Source organism: Haplochromis burtoni, unplaced genomic scaffold, assembly GCF_018398535.1.
Source record: "Haplochromis burtoni strain Fernald_Lab_line unplaced genomic scaffold, NCSU_Asbu1 Contig_274, whole genome shotgun sequence".
NCBI lineage: Eukaryota > Metazoa > Chordata > Actinopteri > Cichliformes > Cichlidae > Haplochromis > Haplochromis burtoni.
The window spans coordinates 788726-803964 of NW_024582635.1; the positions used below are offsets into that span (position 1 = coordinate 788726).

Genomic DNA, 15239 nt, shown 5'->3' on the forward strand with positions numbered 1-15239 from the left:
GTAAGGTCGTTGCTGGTTGGTGTCTGTCGTGCTATAAATAGCTCATGCTATTGTGTCAGCTCGACACAATCTCACATTTCCTAATAAAAATGGCAAAGGAAGGAATTACCTTCATTATCCCCTACCAGTATAAATTCACAGAACAGGTAACACCTTAAATGAAGCATATATGACAAGACATATTTTTTGACACACTTTTCTTTTGGGGAAAATGCTATTGTCCAGTTCAGTACTTTCTGTGTGAGAGCCACTCATAAAATTTGGAGATTAAAAAAGGAAGTGTTTGCTGAACAGTCGGCCCACTGTTTGTTTGGTGTCTGCAGGTTGGTCAAATCCTGTCCGGACAGTCAGAATTGAGTGACACAGTGGAGCGATTTGCCCTCATAGAGTGTGTCACTATCTTAGTATCTTGAATTAAAGTAAGTGGCACCCGACCAGCACTATTCTCTGTCTGAGTAGAGGACTGTTTTCTTCTCCTGAGTGAACTTAAATTTTACAAAAATTGCTCCCAGTAGGCCCTACGTCTTATTCCATGGCCTCCCACACCTGAGTTTTTGCTTTAGCTGATATTATAACTGCACTATGCTTGTCCTACCTGAACTAATCTAAACATATACTGAAATTTAGTGCCCACTATCTCATTCAGGGATTACCATTATTACGGGCAGCAAGCACTTTGGAACTACAGTCACCTGTAGCTGCGGCATTATTGTAGGTGTGGAACTGGCACTAGGCAAAGAAAACCAATTCTTTGATTTTCTTGTTACAATAATAATAATAGTAATAATAATAACTCGGGTTTGTTTGTTTGTGTGTTTATGCATGAGTTAGTCTGCATTTGTGATTGTAGGCCTGTGTTCTATGTGGAACTTCATGAAAAGGGGTTGGATATTCCATCTCTGTTGTTCGGCCATTGGAGTAACATTGCATCCAGTGAAAAGATCTTGTGTGCATTTGCTGTACGTTGGTATAAGTTCATGAGCATGATCTTTCTGCATATATATGTACTTTATGTACAATTCATAAAAAGGCACAGTTTTAGAGTATTTAATACATTGTTTTGTTTAGTATACAGGGAATATTACATGCCGAAAAGTAGCTTTTGCAAAATTATTTTAAAATAAAGAATTGCATTGGTGTGAATTCAAATATGTCTCTGACCCATAATATGAATGCTGAATGTTATTCTCCAACAGAGCAAAGATGCTCTAAAAGACCCTCATTTTGAACAAAGACATTTATTTTCTCTCAAAAAGAAACCTTTGATATGATTGCCTTATCTTTGGCAAATTAAATCCATACATAAATGGGGTGAGCATAGGTTGAAAAATGAGGACATACATAGGCAAAATTATACGAACTTCATCTGGTACCTGAGAAACTACAAACCTGAAGTCAATAAAGTAAAAAATGCACCCGAAAAAAAGGTTTGACACAGAGATGATCTGAGGGGTGCAAGTAGTCACAGCTTTCTGCTTGTTTTCTTTTGATGTTTTTCGACAAACTCTCAAAATCTTCATGTAAGAGACTAAAATGAGACTGAAGGGTATGAAAACACTCAAACAAACAGGTTTGACACAGAGATGATCTGAGGGGTGCAAGTAGTCACGGCTTTCTGCTTGTTTTCTTTCGATGTTTTTCGACAAACTCTCAAAATCTTCATGTAAGAGACTGAAATGAGACTGAAGGGTATGAAAACACTCAATAAGAGAAAGGATATGTTCAGAAATAAAGCTTTGGATTGAAACTGACATGAAAGTCTAATTATTAATTGGTGGTCACAATACACGTTGTGAATAATATTTCCACAAAACTTCAAACTGAAGATGAATGAAAATGAGAAAATAAAACTAAGAAATGAATACACCCACACAAGCAGAATCATCAAAAACACTCTCTCTGTCTTCATAATAACATTATAGCGTAATGGATGACAGATTGAGATATATCTGTCATAAGCCATGGCTGCTAAACTACAAAGCTCAACAGAAGCACTTGTGTACAAACAACACATCTGCAGAAAACACCACGGCACAGTCACCTCGTGGCTGTCTGAAAACATCTGTGAGAGCAAAAGAGGATACAGTGATGTGCTGGCATTTATTTCATTCAAACATAAATTACAAAGCAGTATATACATTGGCTCATGCAGTCTTCTGTCCACACGTATGACCACAATAAGGACTGTGTTGGCCACACATATAGAGACATACCAGACCAGTATTATAATGAAATAAAGGTGTTTTAACTCTCCAACATTTTCAAAAGCAGACAGCACAAATGACACAATCTCACTTGAGTTTCCCATTTTCTCCATAATATCCCACAGTGACAAAGATAGGTCAGCAATAATATATATTACATTTGTTAGACAGCAATACAACGACCAGGTATAAATTGCTGAGAAACGTTTCTACTATGATGTTCAAATGCTGTTTTACACACACATGTTACCTGATTATGTCACGTTCCTTCTCAGCAGCTGTTGCACCTGTTGTACAATGTCCACATTAGCAATCAAAAACAAACAGCAAGTAGTTTTATACTTTAAACATTTAAGATTCAATTACACAGATTCTTACATATTAAGAACTCATAACAATAAACTGCTTCTCTCCAGGTTGAACAAGACAAAAATAAGCTTCTGCTAATATTTATAGCTGCAACACAGAGGAGGATGAGGTTGCTGAGGTTCAATTCTCAACCTCACCGATCCTTTAATAATGCAGCTGGAGAAGAAGAGTCAGATGAGGCTGAAGTATCCTTTCATCAAAGCTTTATTACCAGTGCACATTGGGAGATCACACTACATTCAGCCACAGCAGTGGATCTGAGGAGCAACTCCTCAGTCTGTTCATTATAAAGGCTCTGGGCGCTTCCTTAAGGGACTGCCCCTATAGTTATCTAGTAGTAACACAAGCATCTTGCAACCTTTAGCTTACATGCTCAGTCACAGGGGCTACAGGTGAGCCCACCCTCATGCTCGCTACAGTCAGCAAAACAAGTCATAAAAAGAATACATGTTGTTTCCTTATCAACCACACCCAAGGACACACCCCCAAACATTCACATAGAAGGGTACACTCCCCAACTGTTCCTCTGTAGTTTCCTGCTTTTCTGTTCTTCTTTACAACCTACTCCTTATCTCTGCACATCATAAGGGAACTGAAACATGCCACCTGCTCTAATAATTTCTCACAATCCCCCTTTTGATCTCTGCTAAGAGATCACACTATTCAGCTGGTGTTTCCCTTCCAAGTCGTCTTGGTCCACTGCAAACAAAGGCTATTTCACCCCTGCTTTTTTCCTATGGTTGGGATATGAACTAAAAGCTGATTTCCCCCAAAGTAGTAATAGAGCCAACAAAACCATATCATTTAAGTTGAGATCCTGACACCACCAAAGTGGAACCCTTCTCCACTTGAATCCCTTCTAAATGACCCTTCCAGGAATGCATGTCTACTTTCTAAGGCGACTGAGGTCTTTCAACATTTGTCAGACAATGCTCAGGATTCTTTGCGAGTCTGTTGTGGTCAGTGCCATCCTTTATGCTATTGCATAGGGCACATCTGCACCAGGGCAAACATCCACCTGCTATACAGGTGAAAATAGAGCAACAGGACCGCTGAGTCTTTGATTTTATTTATTTTCTGCTGTGTTTCACTTGCATCTATTTGAAAGAGTGAGTGTAAACACAAAAAAATATTTATTTTATGTGCTGGAATGTGCAGAAAATAGGTTTAAATGTTAAACAAATTTCTTCCAGTCAGAGAATGTTGCATATAATTAAATTTTTGCTTGATGCATAAAGTTAAAAGATTAAAACTAATAAAACAAGTTTTAAAAAGAGACTTTTCCATTTGATTACATTTTGTATGATGGATTATGCAGAAAAAGTAGAATTGGGCTGAAAGATCTATCGCTTTATCACCTATTCAGGTTGTAAATCGTGTTTTTAAAAAGTAACTAAGTAACTAAGTAATTAATTACTTTTTTTTTTTTTTTTTTTTTTTTTGCCTGTCCCGTTTGGCTCTTTTGCCATCAGAATTGTTGTCTAAAGGCAAAGAAAGATGCCCAACGGATTTACTTTACCAAATTGACCATCCAGCCTTGCCGTAATGGTCCATTTGATTCACCTTTTATTGTTTATTTTATTTTCACTTACTGAATACGGGACAGACTTGACTGGGGGAAAGAAGGGGAGAAAGAAAGAGGGAAAGAGAAACAGCTGAGAAGAGGGACGGGGGAGAAGGGCAAAAGACAAAAACCAACAGAACGGGCAGAGAAAAAAAAATGCATATATCAATCACCTGGATCACCTGCTGAGAAAGAAAAAAGAAAGCAAGCAGAAGAGAACAAGAGTAATAGAATAAACAACATCACAATGATATATGGGAATATGACAGTAAATACTAAATATTAAACATTATTGTGCAGCACATAAGATCAACAGAACACAGTGTGCTTTGAGGTAGGAGCCAAAAAGGGTGTAGTTTGTGGGTGTGATCACCCGTGTGTACACCTGTGAGCATGGACGCGCTTGTTTTTTGTTTTGTTTTTTTAAAAGGTTCCTTCATGTAATAATCTGCTAGAGGGTGTGGGGGGGCCACAGCCCCGTCCTCCAGGGCGTGAGGCAGGTGTGGAGGAGATCAAAACTCCAGACATCCAGAGGCCCCCAGAACACAAGAGACCAAGGAAGACCAACAGAGGGGCAGCTGCGCCACTGTCCCGGAAAGAGCTGAGGAGAGTCCCAGATGAGGGCTCACTCAGCAGCCGCGGAGCAGAAGCCAGGGGGAGTTGCAGTGACGAGCCCGTGAGCTCCGCCGGCAGCCAGCTGCGCCTGAGTGACCGAGCCCCAGGCCGAGAGGCCGGGGGCACCCCACCTCCGAAGTGGCCCGAGCGAGCCCCAGGCTCCAGGCCCCGATAAGCGGCCGCCAAGGAGTGAGCCGGTGTGTACCTGGACGCCCATCCCCAGACACAAAGAACCACCAACGCACCGATGTCTGAGGGGGTCCGCCACTGGCAGGGGAAGTGGTGGTAGGGGGAGATAGGCCTCCAAACCTTGGAGGGCCTGAGATGTCCCCAGAGAGGTGGCGCCTGACACCCAACCTGACATATAGACACAGACATACAGGCACACACAGACACAAACATCCATTCCCACCCTCATGCTCTCATATGCACTTACTCCACACTCAACCAACGTGGAGACAGACATAAAGAGACGCTGTACACACGATCACACTCCCCAAGCGTACTCTACAAACCGGGTCTAGGTGCCCCCGCCCCTGGAGGGGGGAACTGCACCCAGACCCAGGTGGTGTTTCCCTTTTCCCTGCGGTGGGGGGAGGCAGACCGCCCCGACTCCGCAGCAGCAGGAAGGCTCCACACTCCAGACCGCAGTCGGACGGCCAACTCCTCCTCCTAGCCCCCCCGCTCCAGCAGGTCGCAGAGAACGGGGGTGAGAGAAGACTCCAAACCTCCCTCCACCCGCTCATTGTAGTGTTGATGCATGTGTGTTCTAAGGTGCATTTAAAACCCAGGAGGGCATGGAGCTACCTGCCAGAGAGCAGCAGGTAAGCGCATGGTCCCTCCTGCTAGCCCTCAATGTCTACGTGTATTTAAAATTGAGAGGTGGGCAACGATGCCAGGGGTGGGGTGTACACCCTGATGGTACTTTGGACTCCGTGTATCGTGCCCACCCCCAAGATCCTATATGTATGTGTAATGAGAGTGTGAGTAATGTGAATGTCTAAGTTGTGGGATAAAATTGAGGCAGAGGCAGCCAGAAGGGGACAGGGGGGGGGGGGTAGCCTCCTCTGCACCCTGGTGACATACCCCTACTCCAAGGCCCTGCATGTGTGGGTGGTTGTGGTGGAGCGGGAAGAGGGAGGCAGCTGGAGATGGGGAGGGAAGGAAGGGAGGGGCAAGTGACCCCTCCCTGGGGCCAGCTCCCCCGCTGACCCCAGTAGGCACCCCCATACTCCGCGACCCGCCAGGGAAAGGGGGCCCAGGCCCATCCAGACCGGGCCCAGTGCAGCAGCGCCGCCCGGCCCCACAGAGCCCGGGACAGTCCACCCAACCCCACCACAGAGAAAACTGCACCCACCCCACCATCCACTCATCTTCCAGACTACATAAGACAATAAACACCCAGGCTGAGATCTTCCTCCACCTCTCCTGTATCTCCCCCTCCTGCAGAGGGAGCTCCTGGGGAGAGGAAAGCTCATGCAAGATGTGACAATCTCCCCCACCAGTTGAAGAGCCCCCCAGGTGGCTCGATGCACCGGCGGCACCCTGCTCCAGGGCTGGGCCCCCATGCACCCACCCGCCCACAACCCCGGCAACACACCAACCAGGACCCAAGCCCCCGAGGCCCGGTCCGGGTCCCAGCCCAGAGACGGAGCGCCCCCAGAACCTCACGCCCATCCCGGACCCACCCAGGGCCAGCCAGGCTACCAGGTCAGTAACCCACGTCCGTCAGCACAGACCCTCCCCTAGCCCCGCTGCACGCAGCCGCGAGGAAACAGTCACCGGAGAGCCAACAGAGCCCCTAACCGGACATGACCGCTACCCCGGGTTGAGCCCCCCAAGGAAGATGCCTCCGGGGAACCCCCCGACGCCCTAAGCCTGTCCCTACCCCCACACCAATCACAACAGTGAAGGCGGGACCAAACTATGACCCCCCACCCCCACTAGGTGATGGAGCTGATCAAAGGAGCCCAGAGCAATTGATCTGATGTGGTGGCAGAGGCTGTATCAAGACTAATGTAACAAGATTACTTTTTGGGGGAAGTAATCAGTAATTAGTTACTGATTGCTTTTTTCAAGTAACTTGACCAACACTGGTGACAAGAGCCTGATAGTTTATTTTAAATAAATCCATTTAAAGACACATATTTAAAGTATTTAATAAGTTTCTTTGTTTAGAGTTCAGAGAATATTACATGTTGCAAAGTAGCTTTTGCCAAAATTATTTTAAAAAGAAAGAGTTGCATGGGTCTTTTGGAATTTCAAATATATCTCTGAACTATAATATGATTGTTGAATGTTATTAGCATAGCATAGCATCTTTATTCATAAAGATTATTATTATTTATAATGCACACTAGGCACACTCAAGAGGAGCTGTTCTTCCGACCTGAGGGATCGGAAGGTATGTATGGATGAAGAAGCTCAGAGAGGTACAGAGGGGCAGCATTGGACAAACATTTAAAAACAAATAAAAGCAGCTTAAAATGGATCCTAAAATGCACGGGCAGCCAATGAAGTGAATATAAAACTGGGGTGATATGCTCGTATCTACGAGTGCCAGTTAAAAGGCGTGCAGCAGCATTCTGGACTAACTGCAGTCGAAAAACAGAAGATCGACTCACCCCAAAATAAAGAGAATTACAGTAATCCAGCCGAACGGTTACAAAAGCGTGGATTACTGTTTCAAATTGCTGTCTCGTAAGAAAGTGCTTAATTTTGGCCAGTTGCCTCAGATGAAAGAAACTAGACCTTACAACCAACCCGATCTGGCTTTCAAGCTTAAGCTCAGGATCCATTTTAAAACCCAGATTAACAATCTCTGGTTTACAGAATGATTTCAGGGATTGCAAATCAACACACGGAACAGCAGTGGAGGCAGGTCTGAACACCATTACTTCAGTTTTAGAATCATTAAAACAAAGAAAGTTTAGCGCCAACCACGACTTGACGTCCTCCAGACATGTTTGTAAACGATTTACAGACGACCCATCTTTCTTTTTAAGAGGAACATAAATCTGGCAGTCATCTGCATAACAGTGAAACGAGAGTCTGTGTTTTCTAAAAATTGAGCCCAATGGAAGTAAATAAAGTGAAAACAGGATAGGGCCCAGAATGGAACCCTGTGGTACTCCATGAGACAACGGAGCACGGGAGGACTCACAGTTTCCTAAGCGAACTGAAAAGGTTCGGTTTGTTAAGTAAGACCTGAACCATTTCAGAGCCACACCTGTTATACCGACACACTGCTCCAAACGTGAGATTAAAATTTCATGGTCTACAGTGTCAAATGCAGCAGTTAAATCGAGTAAAATAAGAATGACACTTTCACCAGAATCACATGATAAAAATATATCATTAAAAATTCTTAAAAGTGCTGATTCAGTGCTATGCATTGCTTTAAAACCAGATTGAAAAATCTCCTGAACATTTTGTGCATTCAAGTATGAGATCAATTGGTCATATACAATTTTTTCCAAGACTTTAGATAAAAAGGGCAGCTTAGATATTGGTCTAAAGTTCTCAACAGCGTTTGTATCTAGCCCAGGTTTCTTAAGAAGTGGTTGCACAATTGCATCTTTGAAATTCTTTGGAACCACACCTGAAGTAAGGCTGCTATTTAAAATGGTTAAAATAGTTGGACCTATGGTAGAAAAAACTTCTTTCAGAAAAAGGGGAGGGATAGGATCATAAGGTGAGCCTACAGGCTTTAAATGATCCACCACCTCCTGTAGCTGAGCAAGAGTAACCGACTCAAACTGTTGAAAGACAGCTGAGCAAATTGGAAGATCAGAGGGGTCAGATGTGGGCAAAATAATCTGCGCCCTAGCCGAGGCTACCTTGTTTATAAAGAAGTGCAGAAACCTTTCACACATTTCAAGTGAAGGCTCAAAACTAAGAGCAGAGGGAGGGCTTAAAATAGTCTCAATTGACTTAAATAATATATGTGGTTTCTGATAATTCACCATAATAATGTTTGCAAAGTGTTTCCGCTTTGCTTCTTTTATTGTAAGCTGATATAAAGCCCAGCACTCTCTTAAACTTTGTAAAGAGACCTGTAAGTTATCTTTTTTCCATCTCCGCTCAGCCCTACGACATTCACGCCTCGCAGCACGGGTTTCATCATTCAACCAGGGTTCAAACTTAGTCTTAGGATGCCTAATTTTTAGAGGGGCAACAATATCCAAGGCAGTCTGACAAGTGGTATGAAACCGTAGTTCCTCTACATATTGGAGTGTCTCAGGAATGGAGAACTGATTATAGTAGGTGGAGAACCGCTGCAGTGGAAGAATTTAACAAACGAGATGTCTTTGCAGGGACATGCCTCCTGAATTCATTTCTAGATAAAGAGATGTCAAACAGAACCAGCATATGATCAGAGAAAACAGGATCGGAGACTTTCAGATTAAAAACAGGCAATAAGTGGGCTAAAACCAGATCGAGAGTGTGGCCACACTGTTGCGTGGGTGCAGACACACATCGAACTAAATTAAAAGAATCAGTAAGATTCAAAAAGTCTTTAACCATGGGCTTATCTGGACAGCACACATGAATATTAAAATCCCCAACAATAAGAAAGGAGTCATATTTTATCGTGACTTCAGTTAGAAATGCAGCGAATTCCTTTATTCTCCAACAGAGCAAAGATGCTCTAGGATAGTCTCATTCTGAACAAAGATATTTATTTTCTCTCAAACAGAAACCTTTGATATGATTGCCTTATTTTTGTCAAATTAAATCCATACATAAATGGGGTGAGCATAGGTTGAAAAATGAGGACATACATAGGCAAAATTATACGAACTTCATCTGGTACCTGAGAAACTAAAAATCTGAAGTCAATAAAGTAACAAATACACCCGACACACAGGTTTGACACAGAGATGATCTGAGGGGTGCAAGTAGTCACAGCTTTCTGCTTGTTTTCTTTTGATGTTTTTTGACAAACTCTCAAAATCTTCAGGTAAGAAACTGAAATGAGACTGAAGGGTATGAAAACACTCAAAAGAGAAAGGATATGTTAGAAATAAAGCTTTGGATTGGAACAGAACATGAAAGTCTAATTATTAATTGGTGGTCACAATATGCATTGTGAATAATATTTCCACAAAACTTCAAACTGAAGATGAATGAAAATGAGAAAATAAAACTAAGAAATGAATACACCCACACAAGCAGAATCAACAAAAACACTCTCTCTGTGTTCATAATGACATTATAGCGTAATGGATGACAGATTGAGATATATCTGTCATAAGCCATGGCTGCTAAACTGCAAAGCTCAGCAGGTGCACTTGTGTACAAACAACACATCTGCAGAAAACACCACGGCACAGTCACCTCGTGGCTGTCTGAAAACATCTGTGAGAGCAAAAGAGGATACAGTGATGTGCTGGCATTTATTTCGTTCACACATAAATTACAAAGCAGTATATACATTGGCTCATGCAGTCTTCTGTCCACACGTATGACCACAATAAGGACTGTGTTGGCCACACATATAGAGACATACCAGACCAGTATTATAATGAAATAAAGGTGTTTTAACTCTCCCACATTTCCATAAGCAGCCAGCACAAATGATACAGTCTCACTTGAGTTTCCCATTTTCTCCATAATATGACAGAGTGAATAAGATAGTCAGTAATAATTATATGTTATATTCATTAGATATATGGAAAGAAATACCAGACATCAATATGGCTGAGCAAAGTTTCTATGATACCATTCAAATGCTGTTTTACCTGATTATGGCACGTTCCTTCTCAGCAGCTGTTGCACCTGTTGTACAATGTCCACATTAGCAATCAAAAACAAACAGCAAGTAGTTTTATACTTTAAACCATTTAAGATTCAATTACACAGATTCTTGCATATTAAGAACACATAACAATAAACTCAGCTGCTTCCCTCCAGGTTGAACAAGACAAAAATAAGCTTCTGCTAATATTTATAGCTGCAACACAGAGGAGGAGGAGTTGGAGGGGGAGATCCAATTAATGGCATTCTTTTCTTTTGAAAGTTATTTCTCACTTTTTTTTTGTTTTAAATAATATACATTGTAAAATTATTACATCAAAGAAATCAAGATACCTTTTTCTTGTTCTTAAGGAAAATTTAAAATTTCACCATAAAATGTTTTGAACAGTCCTGCGGTCTAATTTTACGTTATACTATGACCCACTGAACTCAACTGTCAAATATACAAGCCAACAAAACCATATCATTTAAGTTGAGATCATGACACCATCAAAGTCAAATTGAAGATCTCAAAGGTTGGGACCTTTACCAGACACTCCCAGTGCACCCTCACTATACATCTGTGCCACTCTTCATTCCAGTTGTCTTTAAAACATGTTTGAGTTTAGTTTAGGTAAAAAGGCTGGACAGTTCTGGAGCTATCAAATACACTTATTTTTTCCCAACCCAGGTGTATAATTTTGCATGATTTCATTAGAAAAAGAAAATCCAGAGATTTGTACCTTCTCAAAGTAGAATCATTCTTTGCCATAGTCGGGGAGAGCAAAACTGACAATCATCACAGTACACCTGTGCTTACAGTGCACATTTCATCAAAGTTTCAATTTACTTTGTCATTTTCAAGTTGTTGCCGTGTGTTTAAAAAAAAACACTTTATGACATTGTCAAAAAATTATGATAAATGTTGAAATTGTAAATTGCTAAAGCGAGCCAAAATGTTGTCAACATGTAGTAGAAAAACAGTTATCAAAAGATAACAGTAGCCCCCTCTGTTAATCACTATCTTATCGTGGTGGAGAGGTTTGTGTGTCCCAGGGATCTCAGGAGCTATGTTGTTGGGCGGGGAACCCCTATGAGCACAACATCAAGAGAACAGTTTAACCTGGCCAGGATAGAGTTACCAGGGCCCCTCACTGGAACCAGGCCTGGGGAGGGTGCCTTAACCTTAGCTCTGTCACCAGGTGCAGCCCTAAGAAGGACATGGGATCACCCTCCTGTAGGCCCAACACCACGATGCACCATAGGTATCAGTTGTTCTGCATGCCGGGTGGCAGCTAAGGATAGCTGGGTTTGTTCCGTGTGCCTTTGAACTGTCATTCAGGTCGGGGACAACCTGTTCCTTGACACAGAGTACCTGGCCTTCTTTGAGTCCCTGGGTGGGGTCCTTGTGTGTGCTTCACCTGGTGAATCTGTTGTCCAACTGGGAGATTTCAATGTTCATATTGGCAAAGACAGTGTGACTTGGAAGGGTGTGAATGGGAGAAACAGCCTGCCCGACCTGAACCTGAACTGTGTTCTGCTCATGGACTTCTGTGCAAACCACCATTTGTCCATAGGGTGCATGTGGCACCAGGACACCCTAGTATGCTGTTGAGGAAGTGGGCCTGTGTAGTTAACGTGGTACAAGTAGACAGTGCTTCTGATTTAGTGGTCCCCTCAAAATTTAGAGAGCTTGTGTTGAGCATGTCACATAGTGGCATTGCTGCCATGTTGTCCATTGCCAAAGAGCAAAGCTGAGAATAATTGCATGCTGAATGTAATGTGCTACTTACTATCTTGCAGCATTTCCGTTGTCCTCAATTAAAACTTAGTGATGAAATCTCTTACCACTTTCATATCACATCTGGTTTTCCAAAGGTAATGTACACTGACGAATGAAATAATTTCATGTCACAGATTTTTGCCAAGTTAGTAAAGCAGCCTGGGGCCGAACATCAGGTGTTAAGTGTGTGTGTGTAGACACTGAAATCAGTTGCTTTATGTTTCTGCACCAGACAACAGAGACTGTATTTTACTGAACAAAGACATTTTTCTCAGAAACAGAAAACTTTTACATGATTGCCTTATCTTTGGCAAATTAAATCCATACATAAATGGGGTGAGCATTGGTTGACAAATGGAGGTATATAGAAATTATACGGACTTCATCTGGTACCAGAAACTAAAACCTGAAGTCAATAGAGTAAAAATACACCCAACAAACAGGTTTGACACAGAGATGATCTGAGGGGTGCAAGTAGTCACGGCTTTCTGCTTGTTTTCTTCGATGTTTTTCGACAAACTCTCAAAATCTTCATGTAAGAGACTGAAAGAGACTGAGGTAAATACTCAGTAACAGAAAGAATATGATAGATATAAGCCGTGGACTGACTGAACATGAAAGTTTATATATTAATTTGTGGTCACAATACACATTATCAACAATATTTCCACAAAACTTCAAACTGAAGATGAATAAAAATGAGAGTATGAAAATAAGAAATGAAAAAGCCCACACAAGCAGAATGATCTTAAACACTCTCTCTGTCTTCATAATGACATTATAGAGTAATGGATGACAGATTGAGACATATCTGTCATTGGCCATGGCTGTTAAACTCAGCAGGTGCACCTGTGTATAAACAACACATCTGCAGAAAACACCACGGCAGGGTCAATTCATGACTGTCTGAAAACATCTGTGAGAGCAGAAAAGGATACAATGATGTGCTGGCATTTATTTCATTCTCGCATAAATTGCTGAGCAGTATATACATTGGCTCATGCAGCCTTCTGTCCACATGTATGACCACAATAAGGACTGTTGGCCACACATATCAAGAGGTACCAGAACAATATTATTACAAAATACATGTATATTACAATGTCATATCAATCACAAATGTAACAATCCAATCAGCGAACAGATGTGTTTGGCTGTTGAAGGAGTGCTAAATTTGTGATTGACATGACATTGATCAATCAGCTGAAAGGAAGAAAATTCTGGTCAAAATTTGTACTTGTAAGTTGAAATCCACACACAGCCAAGAATCTGAGCGCAGTTTTTTATTTTTTCTTTGTATCTGTAACCAGACCTTAACAAAAAAAAGTTGTAACTCGTGTAAATATTTTTTTTACAAACACAAATCTTTTTTACACACATGCAAATTCTCATCTGTAGATGCACATACCATTCATTCATTCTAAAACCTTTATCACCAAAGGTATCATTACACCTTTAATCATGAATAATAACATTCCTGATGAGTTCCACAATTTCATAAACATTAGTGCCCCCATTAGAGATGCAGACCTTTGAACTTGGTGAATAAACTGAGCACTTATAAAAAACTTAAAAACAACTGAAGGAACGGATGTCTCCTCTTTAGTATAGAAGATTGTCTGGACTGGTTGTGGAAGGAATTACCTTCATTATCCCCTACACTGTTAAAATTGTTATTTCTCTTCTTCTTTCTGCTGTTTAGTTTTCTACAGTTTATTCTATTCACTGCAACTGAGAAATACTTACCTCTTTAACATTCATGGAGCCTTATTTCTTCAAAGGGACAGAAAAGGTGTTAGAGAGAAGTAAAACAAGTAAGTAAGGTAAGTTAGGAGGGAGCAGGAAGGAGAGCTGGAAGGGGAGCGCCCGATCTGGCTTCCCACACCTCCCCACCGGATCAGGCTGTATGCTCTTCCTCCCGACTGCCTCTCAGAAAAGGGAACAAGAGCAGAGGGGAGAAGAGCGGAACATTTTCTTTAGCTGATTTTATAACTTCATTATGCTTGTCCTACTAGACCTAGTCTAAATATATAGTGAAATTTGGTGCCCACTATCTCATTCAGGGATTACCATTACTACAGGCAGCAACCACTTTGGAATTACAGCATTATTGCAGGTGAATGCGGCACCTGCACGAGGAGGCAGTGCCACTTACTTTAATTTAAAATACCAAGATAGCAACAGACTCTGTGATACAGTGGAATGGATGTACTGACTCGAGGGCAAATCTGCTCCACTGTGTCACCCAATTCTGGAACTGGCACTAGGCAAAGAAACCCGGTTCCTTGATTTTCTTATAACAAAATAACTGGGGTTCTTTTTGTGTGTGTGTTCATGCATGAGTTAGTCTGCATTTGTGATTGTAGGCCTATGTGTCCTGTGTTCTATGTGGAACTTCATGAAAAGGGATTGAATATCACAATTATGTTGTTTGGCCTTTGGAGTAACATTGCATCCAGGGAAAAGATCTTGTGTGCATTTGCTGTACGTTGGTATATGGTATCATGAGCATGATCTGTCTGCATATATATTCCCTCTCTCACTGTTCTGGGGTGATGATGTTAAGGACAGTGTAAGAACCAAAATTTGGTTTCCTGCTTAAGAGCAATACAATACTATAGAGGGTTACATTCAAAAAAAGACACAATTTTGGACTTTTTAATAAATTGCTGTGTTTTGAATTTAGAAAAATTACATGTTGCCAAGTAGTTCTTTGCAAAGAACTTAAAAAAATTAATTGCATGGTTATTTTGTGAATATAAGTAAATCTGCTGAACAAAGACATTTATTTTCTCTTTAAGAGAAACCTTTGATATGATTGCCTTATCTTTGGTAAATTAAATCCATACATAAATGGGGTGAGCATTGGTTGAAAAATGAGGACATACATAGGCAAAATTATATGAACTTCATCTAATACCTGAGAAACTACAGACCTGAAGTCAATAAAGTAAAATATATACCC

The 15239-nt window shown here is 41.5% G+C and overlaps 2 pseudogenes; both read right to left on the reverse strand.

The window, feature by feature from the left end:
* Positions 1 to 9403: 9403 nt before the first annotated feature.
* Positions 9404 to 10359, reverse strand: LOC121815689 (annotated as a pseudogene).
* Positions 10360 to 12489: 2130 nt separating this feature from the next.
* On the reverse strand, positions 12490 to 13365 carry LOC121815690 (annotated as a pseudogene).
* Between the last annotated feature and the right edge of the window lie 1874 nt (positions 13366 to 15239).